Source organism: Hemitrygon akajei, chromosome 28 (genome assembly GCF_048418815.1).
Source record: "Hemitrygon akajei chromosome 28, sHemAka1.3, whole genome shotgun sequence".
NCBI lineage: Eukaryota > Metazoa > Chordata > Chondrichthyes > Myliobatiformes > Dasyatidae > Hemitrygon > Hemitrygon akajei.
The window spans coordinates 32,674,844-32,689,723 of NC_133151.1; the positions used below are offsets into that span (position 1 = coordinate 32,674,844).

Sequence of the window (14,880 nt, forward strand, 5' to 3'; positions counted from 1 at the left end):
AGTCTGGGTTAGAGTGAGAGCAGGAAGCTGCACTGGTCGGTTCATCGAGAAAATGTGAAAGATGTGAAATCCATCCTTGATCGACTGGCCAGCCCAGGATGAATAATAATTTTGCACTCAATCATGGATTTAAACAATTTCTGGACTTCGTACACGAGTTAGCAGGGTTAGACCATTCGGCCGATAGAAGATGCACAATGAATTGTTTACTTCTGATAGTTTCGATGATAGATGAAATCTCTGCTAACTGCGATCGTCGGAAATCACACCTGCGTCAGTTGTCAGGAAGACAGCTCTGTTCACCATTATATCACCATTGTTCCATCATTCTGCAGGAGGTTTGGTTTCTGAACAATCTCCAGTGGTGCATGACTGTGGCTCGACCTGCTGTCTGAATCCGGTTGCTCACTCTGATTCCCCACCCTGGTGCAATTCCTGTTATGCCCAGTTAAGGTGTCCATCTTCCGACAGATCGGAGATACAAAACTCCCAGTAATTCGCTCGGAATCGGACTGAAGTGAGAATGATCCCTTTAAAATTTGTTGAACAACACGGCGTTAGGTTCGAATGAGTGTACATTTCGCTAAACCTTGAAAACAAACGGTGACTGAAAAGCTGGAGGAAACTGAGAGACTTCTGTGGGAAGCACACGAAGAAACTGACTGCAGTATTGCAGTGAACAGACATCAAGGTAATTCTGTTCACTCTCTTGTGCTCTTTCATGTTTTTGTCATGATAAACCAACAACGGTTCCTCGTTAGTATAGTGGTTAGTATCCCCGCCTGTCACGCGGGAGACCGGGGTTCAATTCCCCGACGGGGAGACGCTGATTTTACAGCTCTTCTTCAAGAGGAATATTGTCTTAAAAAAAAACAAATAAAATGGAAGAAGTAATTTGGCATTGAAGTGATCAGTTCATGGACCATGGGAAGGTGGAATATCTCTTGTAACTTTGAGTGCAGAACTGTGGAGACTTCAAAGAAGAAAGAAACGTTGCGCTGAGACTGTTTCTTTGAATCTCCCTGGGAGAGTGTATCCCGCACTGTTTGTTGTTACACTCAACGGCTGAGTCTATCACTCCGCCAACACTAAACCGTGGCTTTTGTTGTCAGCTATCAACTCTCTCATTGCCCCACCACGTTAGCAAACCAACTGACGAACATTAACTGTCACCCTTGATCTCTTCATTTGCATCCTCATCTTGTTTTGGAACGCATAATGACTCCGGGCCCCTGCTGTGCAAAGAAAAATCAGACTTTACAAAGAACTTTCTTGCCGAGGTTGACTGCACACTGTCTGTGAACATTCCGTGCCGAGGCGCTGGGTTAACTTGACTTGCTGTAGCTCTTCCCACTTCCCTTCCGTTCTGTAACGGACAACATGGATTGTGGCTGCAGTTGAATTGCCCAGAGAATTCAGGTCTCCTCAGTGATCCTGTCACCGACTAACCTGAAGAGGAGGGTTGTTGATCCATAACATAGGCAGCCGTGCTTTGGGTCATCACTACACAGAGTGCTGTCAGTCAAGAAATTAAAACAATGTTCACTATCACCAACTGGAGTTGCACTAACTTCCTAGCAGGGATTCGAACAGGATTTGCATAACTACAGTTGCTGATTTTCTCAGATATATCAAAGATGTTTGTGGGACTTGAAAATCAAGCCCTGTTATCCAATTACTGCAACACTAGGGCCATACTGATGCTCTCACGAGCCCTTTTTGTATTTCCCCAGTACAGGAACACTATAATCCATTAACGTTGCTCAGTCTCCTTCATCCTTCAACGCTGCAGATGGTGTGCATTTGGAACAGCATACGCCAAATTGTAATAACCCCTTGACAGCATTTGTTCAGACTGGAGACACCTTTTATATGGAAAGGGGATACCCTGGGACAATAAATACAGTAGGCCTGCCAGCCGACTCTGTAAGTGCCATCAACAGAAGTTGTGATATCACTGACGACTTATACGTACTGTTACCTACACCTGAACCCATTACCCCGTAGTTGCAATATCGGACTTCACACTCATCCTCATGATGCAGCTTCAAAGATGAGGATTCATGCAGTCCATTACAAGAAATTTAATTCCATCGTTCAAAACAGTTCCATTGGGAAGTGTAATTTATCTGGGCAGTTCGGTCCAGTGCTCCCTTCACAGCTCTAACATTGTGACCAAAATAAAAAACAGACTCAATCTTGCCCAAACCTCGTCATCTCCATTTGGCCTCCAGTAGATTATTTTGGGTTCTGGTGAGGTCATAGCTGGACGAATCTGCGTGGATAACTTCTCTGACGTCAGCTCTGAACACCCTATGTGCTCACTATCATCGGCTTCCTAACTCGTGTCCTCTGTATTATTTATTTGTTTGTTTATTTGTATTTGCAGAGATTGTCGGCCATCCAATTTGCTGCAGGTTGCCTAAATGCTTGTCGTGTCCCTTAAAGAGCTATCAAAAACCTTACTAAAGTTCTTGACTGGCTTTTCTGTTATGGTTGGGATGGCTGTGCCTGCGATGATGAACCAGAACTTATTCCCCACCTGCCCTTTCCTCAGCACCATAGATCTGGATTTGGTTGGTTTGAAACGCATCTGGGCCCACTCCACCAGCTTTTCGAGCCCCTGCAGAATCCACCGGCATCCCGTGACTGATTCTGTGGTGACTGTGAGGTAATCCATGAATGCCCTGACTGGTGGTTGCCGTTGAGTGGAATTCATTCTGTGCCCTCTGCACTCGGGTTCAGCAGACTTAGTGAGCATGTTCATGTCTAGGCAGAACAGTGTCACTGAGATAGTGCATCCTGTAATGATACCGATCTCCACTTTGTGCCAGTTTGATGTAATTGCTCCTGTAGAGACCCTCACCAGGAAGTCGCTGTAATAATCAGCGATAAGGTCTCTCATTCTGTTAGGGACGTAATGTTTGGTCAGTGTGAGCTGTACCAGCTTGTGCAAATTGAGCCATGCGCATTTGAGAGGTCGAGCCACAACACCGACAGGTTGCCCTTGTTCTCTCTGGCCTCCCTGATGAACTGTTTCACCACACCAGCATGCTCCAGACAGCCCGGCACACCTGAAATGCAGCTTTCTGGACTGATGCATCAATATAGGTGTTCTTTGCTAGGCAGGTGCACAGCCGATTGGAAACGGCGCTGAAGAAGCTCTTCGCCTCGGCACACAGCCGGGAGATGATGCGGAACTGGTCTATCTAGGTGGCGTTTTCCTCCTTCGGGAGTCACACCGCTTCAGCCACTCTCCACTGTTCTGGGATCTTCGTCCTTCTCCAGAAGACTCGCAGCATCTTCCACAGACGCAGCAGGAGTTTGTGCAATTCTTGAACACTTTGTACGAGGTGCTGCTTGGTCCTGGAGCCGAGCTTGTCCTTGCTTTGCGGATGAACTCTCTGACTTCCTTTAGCTGCAGCTCTGACATGTCGAACTGCACATCCGGTTCAGGGGATCTATTAGGATGTTGCACTCTCCCAACTCCTGCTCTCTTTCAGGATCTCTGTAAATCTTCTTCAAATGTTGATCTATGTCTTCCTACGAACAGGCCAGTTTCCCACTGCGCCTCTGCCCCAGCACCTCCTTGGTGAATCTGAAGGGGTTGGCGATAAAAGCAGCACGTTTTCGGGCCCTTTCACAACGCCACCTCCGATGCCACTCTGCCAGGCGGAGGCCCTTGATCTTTTTTCGTAGTATGCACTTCAGCTGGGTCAAGCTGATGCGCTCCTCTTCTCCTGCCTCACTGTCAGACTGGGCTGCTCGTCCTCCCTCCCTCTCGGGCACCCCGAGGGTATTTTTTTTTCCTTTAGATTCATCGTAGTTTTTGTGGCGGTCCTTCTCTCAGAGGACACAGATTGGGTTGACAGTCCGTTCTGCCCCGGTCGCTGTCCCTTCGGGCTATCACTGACTCTCCAGTCGTCACCACTCCTTTCGTGGTTACACGCAGTCTTTGCTGGCTGTCGCTGATGAACTCAGGGTGTAAGCTGTGGACGTACATCTACTGATGCCTCTGGACACACCTTCAGTGATGTCCCTGGAATCATCAGGTGCTTCGGGCATATGATTCATAAATAAAGATACTGAATTAAATTGATCAAAATCCACAGTTGTAATGATCATTTACATGAACAAAGGATTGTGGACTGAATACTTTTTCGAGGTACAGTACGATAACTTCTCTCGATCCATACTTCCCAGATCCTGTCTATGATAATGAAATTAATGACATGGCCTTTATTTCCAGACTAAACATATCCCCACTCGGAACTAATTTGAAACATCCCGTGTTCTCTGCTGACGAGTTCCAAAGCGCTCGTCCACTTCCACTTTACTCCAACTTCTGTCCACATCCAGGGAGACAATTTAAGTACTGGCACAGAACGCTTTGCTGGACGCATTCAAAAAATTCCATCTCTAATCATTATACACAAAGGCAATCCGTTTATAATCTTTCAAAATTTAAAACTTTAAAACCTCTCAGCTCTGGTGTCAAACCAATGCCCTCTTGTTTTGAATCACCCCCTTCCTGGGGAAACAACTAAGCCTCACATTATCCATGCCACGCATGCTCTTATATACATGGCTTAAATCATTTCTCGATCTACATTCCAGGGCATATGCAACTTTCTTTTAATAAAGGCCCCAATTCCAGCAACAACCTGCTGAATCTGTCCTGCATTCTTTTTATAATTTAATAACAACATTTCTATGGAGGAATGAAGATATTTATGCAGAATATTCTCAGAAACACCTCAGCCACGTGTTACATAACTGCAACAACATTCCTTATTCATTTATTCATACAATGCCTTGACTGATGAAGGCGTTTGGCTAAACCTGATGATCTTCATCACGGTATCTACCTGTGACACGCGTTCATTGAACTGTGCACTTGCACTCCTCGGCCCCTCTGTACCATAACACTCCCCGAGGCTCCATCCTACACTGTGTAAATCCAACACTGGATTCATTTCCCACAATGTTGTGCTTCACATGTATCTGGATTGAAAGCCAGATTGAGGCGATTCCTCAGCACACCCTGCTAGATCAACCCCTTGCACTTTTATATCGCTACCTACACGATCTACACTGCTGCTTATTTTGGTATTGTCACGAACCTCGTAACTGGGTCACTTACCAGCAAAGATAGAGAGGTCCGTTGAAGTCTGATGGTACTATTTTAACAGTATTTATTAGTAAAAATACACAAAAATAATATCAATGAAGAGTGGCGTGGCCTCTCTCATCCATATGTACTGGCTCTGTCCTAGCTTGGAGAAATTCTGGAAAGATGTCTTCACTACACTATCGGGTATTCTGAATCAGCACCTAGAACCTAACCACTTAATTGCTCTGTTCGGTTTTTGGGGTGAGACAGATTTATGTCTGGGTCCGACCGAATGCCGAATATTATCCTTTGCCTCTCTACTGGCGAGACGCTTGATCCTCCTTAGATGGAGAGATGTGGCCCCGCCCACTCATGCGCAATGGCTTAACGACATTATGGCCTGCTTGGACCTCGAAAAAATTCATTATTCAGTTCTCAATTCCATAAATGTAAAGTTGTAAAGTTCCATAAGATCTGGGGGCCTTTTATCGAGTACTTTCATAACCTTCCTCTTGACTAGGGTTTTTTTTTCTTTTCGGTCCCTTGCTTTCAGCTCCCTTTTTTTTCTGGTAGTAGGCATTATTATCCTCTGTTGCTAAGTGTATTCACAGTCTGGGAGTTTGACTGTCCGGACTTATACTCTCTATATTGTGTGGTGGCTGGTCTGGAAGTGTTGTTTTTTTTTCTTGTGTTGTGGGGTTTGGGGAGGACACTAAGCTCACTTGTCTTTAATTTAGGTGCTTTTTGTTAAATTCTCTTCCTCTGTAGCATATTGTTATTGTATGCGTAACCTTGCTCTGCATTAATGCTCCTCATTGGGATTTGGGGTTTTTAATTTTGTAAAATGTTTTGAAAAACTAATTTAAAAAATTTAAAAAAAAAATATCAATGCAAACATACAGGTAATATACGTCGTCAATACTAACTCTAACAGTGCGGGTATAATAATAATCAATAAGAAATAGCTCTGTCGTTGTCTAGGGGATAATGTATTGTCCGATGGAAATATAAAAGTCACTCAGTTCATGCAGGCTGCAGCCTTGGTTGGAGTCGAGAGAGAGATTTTTAGAAATGTGCCGGCTTTCCTTTTTATGATTTCGATCCGTCGGAAGTCCCGTTGGTGTGGCCGTTCACTTGTAGCCTCTCCTTTAGCTAAGCCGTTCTTCCGTGGTGAGCCCGCTACCCTGGCAAGGGAGGACGCACACGGGCCCTCACCGGCGTTTGCTATAAAACGCTGTCACTGGCTTTCCAGCGTTTCTCCGGGTGCGTCTAAAGGGGTTGTTCCCCAGACCCTCTTTTATCCTTACTCACGGGGTCTCAGATGTCAATCAGGTTGGGATGATGCAATCCCTCAACCAGCCCACTCTGGTCATCCCCCTGAGGGGCTTCAATGAATAGTACAGTACTCAATACACAAGTCCGTCTCCAAGAGACAATAGCCGTTATCAGGCGTTTTGTTTTCGCTGAGGCCACGACACATTCCAACCCTTGTGGATTCTCTCTCATTTCCTAGGTCCCCGACCCGAATTAATAGCGATCTTGCGATTCTCAAAAAGGAGATGGCTACTTTGTACCCTTCGGCCCCTCAGAGTTGTGGCACATTCGTATCAGTATCATTTGCAAACTAATTACGCCTTCTACTTTCACACCCAAACCATTCATAAAGAGCACAAACAACACATTGAATTGAATGTAATTGAGTTGAATTGAAGTGAACTTAATTGACTTTATTCCTTGTATCCTTCACATTAGGAGTACGAACCTTTACGCTATGTCTTCGTCTAAATGTGCAATGTGTAACTTATATAAATTTGTAATTACAAGAAGGATACTGATGTGAGAATGCTGTCTTGGACTCTACATTTCAGCATTTAATACCATAGTTCCATCTCGGCTGGACAAGAAGCTCTAAGACCTCGGCCCTGACCCTGCCTTGTGCAGCTCTCCCAGTCAGTCTGCATCTTGTATAACTTTTTCAAGTCACGTCTCATCCTGCTTCCTCCAAAGAGAAAACTACTCCTTTCCTCAACATGTCCTCACAAGACATGCTCTATGAAGTATAAAGTTCAATGTAAATATACTGTCAATGTTTACACGTGTCACCACATACTACCCTAAGATTCATCTTCTTTTTTGTTGTTCGCATAAGCACATCTGGTTCCATGGTGTAATGGTGAGCACTCTGGATTCTGAATCCAGCGATCCGAGTTCGAGTCTCGGTGGAACCTGATGTTATCCACAATGGATTATCTGTGAGAATTTTAGTGAGAGGGCTCATCGGTCGGGAGACCACGCATTTGTGTTTGTGTCTGATGGCCCTGCAGAAGGACTGAGTACGAGCTCCGTGATGCTGACGGAGTATACAGTATTTTCGAAATTCGAAGACATTCGTGATGACTGCAGTTTATATTACTCTCCTTCAGTATTTTTAAAAAAGTGTTTTCTTTCTTGTTGGTGTCATGTTATTTTTATTGGGTGGGGGTGATGGGGCTGGTTGGGATTTGAAGTCTAATATTCCTGTTGGCGTTTTCTGGTTTGAGTGATCATAGCAGATGAACGTGTGGCTGAGGAGCTGGTGCAGGGGCAGGGTTTCAAGACTCTGGATCATAGATTCATGGAGTCATAGAAAAGTACAGCACAGAAACAGGCCCTTTGATCCATTTGATCCGTGCTACATCATTTATGCTGCCTACTCCCATCGAGCTGCTCTGGCACCATATCACTCCATACCCCTACATGCACGCACCTATCCGAACTTCTCTTAAATGTTGAAATCAAACTTGCATGCAACACTCATTCTGGCAGCTCGTTCCAAAACTCTCACAACAATCTGAGTGAAGAATTTTCCTTTCCTGTTCTCCTTAAACTTTCACCTTTCACCCCTAACTCACGCCCTCTGGTTGTAGTCCCTCCCATCCCCCGTGGAAAAAGCCCGCTTGTATTTACCCAATCACTGGGACTTCATCTGTGCAGGGGTGATCGTTACCAAAGGGATGGTTTGCATCTTCACTGGAGGGGTGGGGGGGGGGTGGTAAGTATCCTGAGGTTCATTGCAGTTTTTTCATCACACGTTTTCTGACAAACGATCATCGCAATTCGCAAACAAGAGAAAATCTGCAGCTGCTGGAAATTCGAGCAACAAACACAAAAGGCTGGAGGAGCTTCACAGGCCTGGCAGCATCTATGGAAAAAAAGTACTTCTTCCATAAATGCCGTCTGACCTGCTGAGTTCTTTCAGCAATTTGTCTGGGTTGACCATCGTACGTAATAGTCTGTAACTTCCCTTCGGAATCGAAGACAATTTGATGTGGCTGAGCCGAGGCGAGGCGGCGGATCGTGTGCTGAGAGCGAGGAGGACACAAGCTTCGATCGATGCCAGCGCTCTGCTGAAGGCCCAATGGAGGTGACGAGGTTCGTGCAAAATTGAGTCTGTGTTTTACTTGGGTAACAATGTTAGATCTCTGAAGGGATCACTGGACTGAACTGAAATTACACTTGCCAATGGAACTGTTTTGAACGATGATATTAAATTTCTTATAATGGACTGCTGAATCCTCATCTCTGAAGCTACTTCATGAGGATGAGCATGAAGTCTGTTATAGCAACTATGGTGTAATCGATCGGATTTAGGAAACTGTACGTACAATACCTATGTCACCAGTAACATCACAACTTCTGTTGATGGCACTGACACAGTCGACTGGCAGGCCTACTGTATTGATTGTCCCAGGGTATCCCCTTTCCATATAAATGGTGTTTCTAGTCTGAACAAACGATGTCAAGGGATTATTACAATTCGGTGTATGTAGTACCAAATAGATACCATCTGCCAGCGTTGAAGGATGAAAGAGTCTGGGCAACGTTACTGGATTGTAGTGGTCCTGTTCTGGGACCGTAGATAGACAGAGAAAGCTAGAGAAAGCAGGATCTCCCAGTGGCCACACATTTTAATTCCACGTCCCATTCCCATTCTGTTATGTCTATCCACGGCCTCCTCTACTGTCAAGAGTAAGCAACACTCAGGTTGGAGGAACAACACCTTATATACCGTACACGTAGCCTCCAAATTGATGGCATGAGCATTGTATTCTATAACTTCCGTTAATGCCCTCCTCCCCTTTTTACCCCATCCCTGATTTATTTATTCCCACCTCTCCATTTTTCTCACTCTGCCCATCACTCGTTTGCCTGTTCTCCATCTCCCTCTGGTGCTCCCATCCCCCTTTCTTTCTACCTAGGCCTTCCGTCCCATCATCCTTTCTCTTCTCTAGCTCTGTATCCCTTTTGCCAATCACTTTTCCTGCTCTTATATTCACCCCACACCCTCTTATATTCTCCTATTATTTCAGAGTTCCCCATCCCCCTCCTACTTTCAAATCTCTTGCTATCTTTTCTTTCAGTTAGTCCTGACAAAGGGTCTCAGCCCGAAACGTCGACAGTGCTTCTTCCTATAGATGCTGCCTGGTCTGCTGCGTTCCACCAGCATTTTGTGTGTGTTGCCAGTGTAAACTGTGTCCGCCACACTTCTCTCCGGGATCCTGCAACAGCCCCTCTTTGTAAACCTGTCCGGCTCCGTGTCCTGCAAAAGCAAACACGAGGAGACTGGGAATAAACATGGATTTCCCCCCGGTATGGGGAGAAGAAGGCAGCAATCCACCTGACCGGCAGCTCCTTCCCACCCGAACCTTCATCGCCCTACCTACCCCAGCCCGGGAATAGATTCTCTCTACCCACTCACTCCGCATTCCGAGTTCAATCGCTGTTACACTCCGCCTCTTTCTCGCAGCCGCCATCTCCGGAGTCAGTGTCGATCTCCGAGCCTGTCTGTAGAGCTGCTCTCAGCATGATATGCAGCTGGTGGGAGGAGTGCACCGGAAGCGCCCTACTCCCGGGCCCAGGAGCTCTCTATTCCCGGCTGCTGTAAAATCGCTCCCGGGCTTGTGTTCTGTCGTTCTGTCAATCAGGTCAAGGGGCGGAACGACGCTGCGCATGCTCTCATGCTTGAATGAAATCATAGAGCGAAACATCGCCGTTCCTTCCATCAGTTCACTTTCTGAGCGTCTGTTCGGCGGGTCCGAGGCTGTCGGAGGGTCAGGGTGGATTTAAACCGGGCATTAAACACATTGCCCATTCGACATAGTTCTTTCCAAAGTGTTTCAGCTGTTCTCCCTGCATTCTACAGTCACTCGGACACACTGAGGGAATCGGCATGAGTGCTGGGAAGTGTGTGAGTTTATATCTCACAGCAACAGCCCCTGTTTAATGTTTCGAAGTGACGGAATCGGTGACCGAGTGTAACGCCGAACGGCGATCAATTATAGACCCGTTCATGGATTACTAGGGAAAAGGTGCTGAACACAACGTCTCGATAAACTCTCCCGTCCCGGGCTATCTGCCGACTGGGTTGCTTCATATTCTAAATGACCACTTCAACACAGTTTTGTTTTATTCAATAATTCTCCTGTATTTCCAGTTATCATCTCCAGCAGGAAAAAGGTCGCCGCGACAGGGAATCGAACCCTAGTCTACCGATTGATTGGAGGGGATATTAACCACCACACTAATGAGAAATGAAGGAGGGTATGGAATCTGTCACACGGATTACAAACAAGAGAAAATCTGCAGATGCTGGAAATCAAAGTAATGCACAAAAAATGCTGGAGGAACTCAGCAGTCCAGGCAGCATCAATTGAAAAGAGTAAACAGTCGACGTTTCTGTCTGAGACCCTCGTCTTGTGTTCTCGTCTTGTCATGTGTCTCGCTCAGCCCAGGAGTTCCTTTCCCAGCCCGGTGCTGGGGTTCCCTCGTCCTGTGCTGTGGTTCCCTTGCACTGTCCATGAGTCTCTCGTCCATTCCTGTAACCTCATCATGTCCTTGCCTATTTCTGGGGTCCGAGCCCGTATCAAGACCCAGGTTCTGGACCCTTGTCCAGTCTCTGGCTCGGAGTCCTAGCCCAGGTTCTAGTTCCCTGTTCCATGCACTGGTTTCGCTATTCTCGTCAAGTCCGAGAATCCTTGTCTCGTCCACAGGCTGTGTCATGTCAAGCGTCCTTTCTTCCCCACTTTCCTTGCTTCCTTCTCACGCTCAGTCCTGTTCCTGGTAGTTCAGTGTCTGTATTTTGCTTTTGCGTCCGCTCCCAATGCCTCCCGTAGGACATTCTGAGATTATCCTGAGCCGGTTGAGCAGTATCTTCGCCATAATCATGCCAGCTGTGGACAGAAGGGAGATTCCTCGGTGGTTTCCTCAAACACAACGTTCGCCTTTCTTCTTGTGGATGATGATTTTCAGCGCATCTTTGAGGTACTGTGGAAGACATTGATTCTGCCAACAAGCATTATATAAGTTCAAGAGTTCAGTCTTCAGGGCAGGATCAGCTTGCTTCAGTACATGTGATGGAACGCCGTCTTGCGGGCTGCACCACTTCTGGTATCTTTTAAAGCCTTATTAAGTTCCGTCATAATGATGAGTTGTGCTTTCCATTTATATCCGAATTCCGTCGGTTCACTGTCTACAAGCTCAAACGTATTTTTACCAAGTCATACGCACTCACCTCGAGCACCTGAGAGTTTTCTGCAGCCGCTCGGACATGTTACCGACCCTGGTAATCAAGAGGCAACACACCATCCTGGGATCTTTTTTTTACAGCCACTGAATCTTAAGTCTTCTTTCAAATACTGTCCAGACTGATCCCGTCCTCCCCTGTTGGGCATCTGAGACACTGTCAGTGCCAGAGGCATGGCTGTTACTGGTATACCCTGAGAGATCATTCCCCTTCAGTATTCAAAACGTGTAGGTGTTGTGAGGGGAGCAGCCCCTGCGGACCCTGCAGTGTCCCGCCGTTTCCCTTGACTCTCCTGGAGGTCACTAAACTTACCAACATCTTTCACCTTAGATGGGATCATCTCCGTAAGGGATCTGGTTTCATTGTTCTAGATGAGCCCAGGTCTGTCGATCTCCACCTCCATTTACTTCACACGCTCTGTCAGGAGCTACAGCTGGTGCATGTCCCTCATGTTTATTTATAGGGGACACGAACCGATTCCCTGATGTCCCACATCCTGAGGCAGAGCGTGTCACTGTCATAAAAGCCATTCTTGCTACTCCACTGGGAGAGTGATTCTGAACAAAAAATTCTCTAAGAATTCATGTCCTAGGGTACAACAGCGCATATGCCATTCCTCTGAACACATATACAGCTGGTCTGTGTTCTGTTGAATCCTTTGTAACCTTCCTCAATAACCACAACTGCTTGAAATATTTGTGTCAACTATGCAATTTCCTGGTTAGTCTCCATCGCCTTTGTTAAACGGCGAACATTATTGGCTCATCTGCAAACCACTACAGCAACATGTGTAATTCAAAATGGACTACAAATATCTCTGTCAAAACCCCTGCCATCTGCAATCTTGCTCATTCAATCAATAAACTGGAATGAGTTCTATCCCGCAGCAATGATCCCAGAAATGTGTTACCAATGTGCGTGGAATATCGACGTATCCTTCCTGATACTCTTTCTCCCCCGTCACTTTCTGTTTCTGGAACACTGACGTGAAATATTAATTTCGTGATTTGGTCACTTATTCTGCTTCCAGACATACTTTCACTCCTCTACCAGTGAGTTGGCGACATTCTTGCTTACTTTGCAGTGCCCCTTTTGTTCTTAATATATGTTCAATTTGTTCTCTCCAGGTTTGCTGAGTAAAATCATTCCCTGTCCCTTACCATCTTTCAGAACCGCAGATTTTTTTTTTAAATTTGCATATTGGTGCATATCCATCAAGGGAATTGTCTGACTTCCTCTTTCTAAGCATTCCTTACCATTCCTTTTCGTTTTTGACAGCATTCACATCTCTGATCATGTAATGTTCTTGTATCTGGATTTCTGTCTTTCCCCCCTTATACTATTTGAATTTTGAACCACTAATCTTTAAATAGCTCTCACAGGTCAGGTGTGAAGTACAAGTGCTCCCGGTCTCTGCTCTCCCCAGCTCCTACCTAATATGCTTCTCATAAGCTTTCAACACATACAAAATGCTGGAGGAACTCAGTATCTATGGAAAATAATTATACATCAACACTTCGGGCAGAGGCTCTTTAACAGGACTAGAAAAAATAGATGAGAGGTTAGAATAAGACGACGTTGGAAGTTGAGGATGAAGTACAAGGTGGTAGGTGATCATAAGCTTGCCCTTAGTTTAGAAAATTCCTTCCAGATTGTGTCCTTCTTCACGGATGACTATTATCAAAATGCTCTCCTACTGAAATTCATCAATTGCAAGGGTCAGGCTCCAGTGCAAGGTCTGTTAAGTGTCCCTAATGCATCTGACTTTATCGCCATCCTTAGCAGTACAACTCCACATTTTCTGTGGTTAAAAGAAATCCTCTGACATTCCCACACACCGCACACCCCCACCCCCGACACTTTTCTCCAATCACATTAACATTGTGCCTCCTTATTTTAGCGACTTTGGGAAACATGCTCTGGATGTCCCCTTATTTGAAGCTCCAGTAACTCCTTCATGATGACAACTACAGCTGATCTGTCGTTTTTACATCAGCCAATAATCTGCTAGCATATCTGTTCTTCCCTCTTACTGGCTATTGGGAGACCTAGAGTATAATCCCATCACATTAATGGCACCTTCCTGATTCCTGAGTTCTACCCACTTTGCCTTACTGGATGAGCCTCCGGATTTTGCTCAACCTTGATCAGCAATGCAGCTCACGAACCTCATTTCCCTCCCTCTGCACTGTCTGAATCATATGAATCCTGTAATGTTTCGTTATCAGGCCTGCCTTTCTCTGAACTAGATCTCTGTAATGGATGAATCGCAATGTCATGTACTAATCCAGGTTCTAAGTATATCTGATTTTACCGCTCTACACCCTGCTCTGAAATAAACTAATTTCTGCCCTGCAGTGCCACTGTACTCATTAACATGGCCCCACCTAGACTTCTTGTTAGGCTTCCTCGACCTCATCTCTACCTTTCGCTCAATGCTAATTTACTGAGCTGTAGCTCTGGACCCCAACACGCGCTCCACATGGCACATGATAAAAAATATCACTGTGTCTCCAGCAAGCTTCCCTGTGAGTATATGACTTCCCCTTCACTGTAGCCCAGTCTCCTTACACCAGTCCCAACTATCCTCGAAGACAGCCCAATGATATTTTTCCGATGCCCTCCATCCTGCACCAGATTGCTAGTTACATATTTAAGTGTACCAACTCACCATATCTTATATAACCATATAACCATATAACAGTTACAGCACGGAAACAGGCCATCTCGGCCCTTCTAGTCAGTGCCGAACGCTTACTCTCACCTAGTCCCACTGGCCCGCACTCAACCAGAGCCCTCCATTCCTTTCCTGTCCATATACCTATCAAATTTTACTTGAAATGACAATACCGAACCTGCCTCTACTACTTCTACTGGAAGCTCTTTCCACACATCTACCACTTTCTGAGTAAAGAAATTCCCCCTCGTGTTACCCTTAAACTTTTGCCCCCTAACTCTCAACTCATGTCCTCTTGTTTGAATCTCCCCTACTCTCAATGGAAAAAAGCCTATCCACGTCAACTCTATCTATCCCCTCATAATTTTAAATACCGTTATCAAGTCCCCCCTCAACTTTCTACGCTCCAAAGAATAAAGACCTACATTGTTCAACCTTTCCATGTAACTTAGGTGCTGAAACCCCGGTAACATTCTAGTAAATCTTCTGTATACTCTCTCTGTTTTGTTAACATCTTTCTTATAATTC

General features: G+C 45.6%; 2 non-coding genes across 2 annotated transcripts; both read left to right on the forward strand.

Annotated features, from left to right (window-relative positions):
- Positions 1-751: 751 nt before the first annotated feature.
- trnad-guc (transfer RNA aspartic acid (anticodon GUC)) lies at positions 752-823 on the forward strand. The gene has a single exon. It is a non-coding gene; the product is annotated as a tRNA-Asp (tRNA).
- A 6,446-nt stretch (positions 824-7,269) lies between these two features.
- On the forward strand, positions 7,270-7,341 carry trnaq-cug (transfer RNA glutamine (anticodon CUG)). The gene has a single exon. It is a non-coding gene; the product is annotated as a tRNA-Gln (tRNA).
- Positions 7,342-14,880: the final 7,539 nt, after the last annotated feature.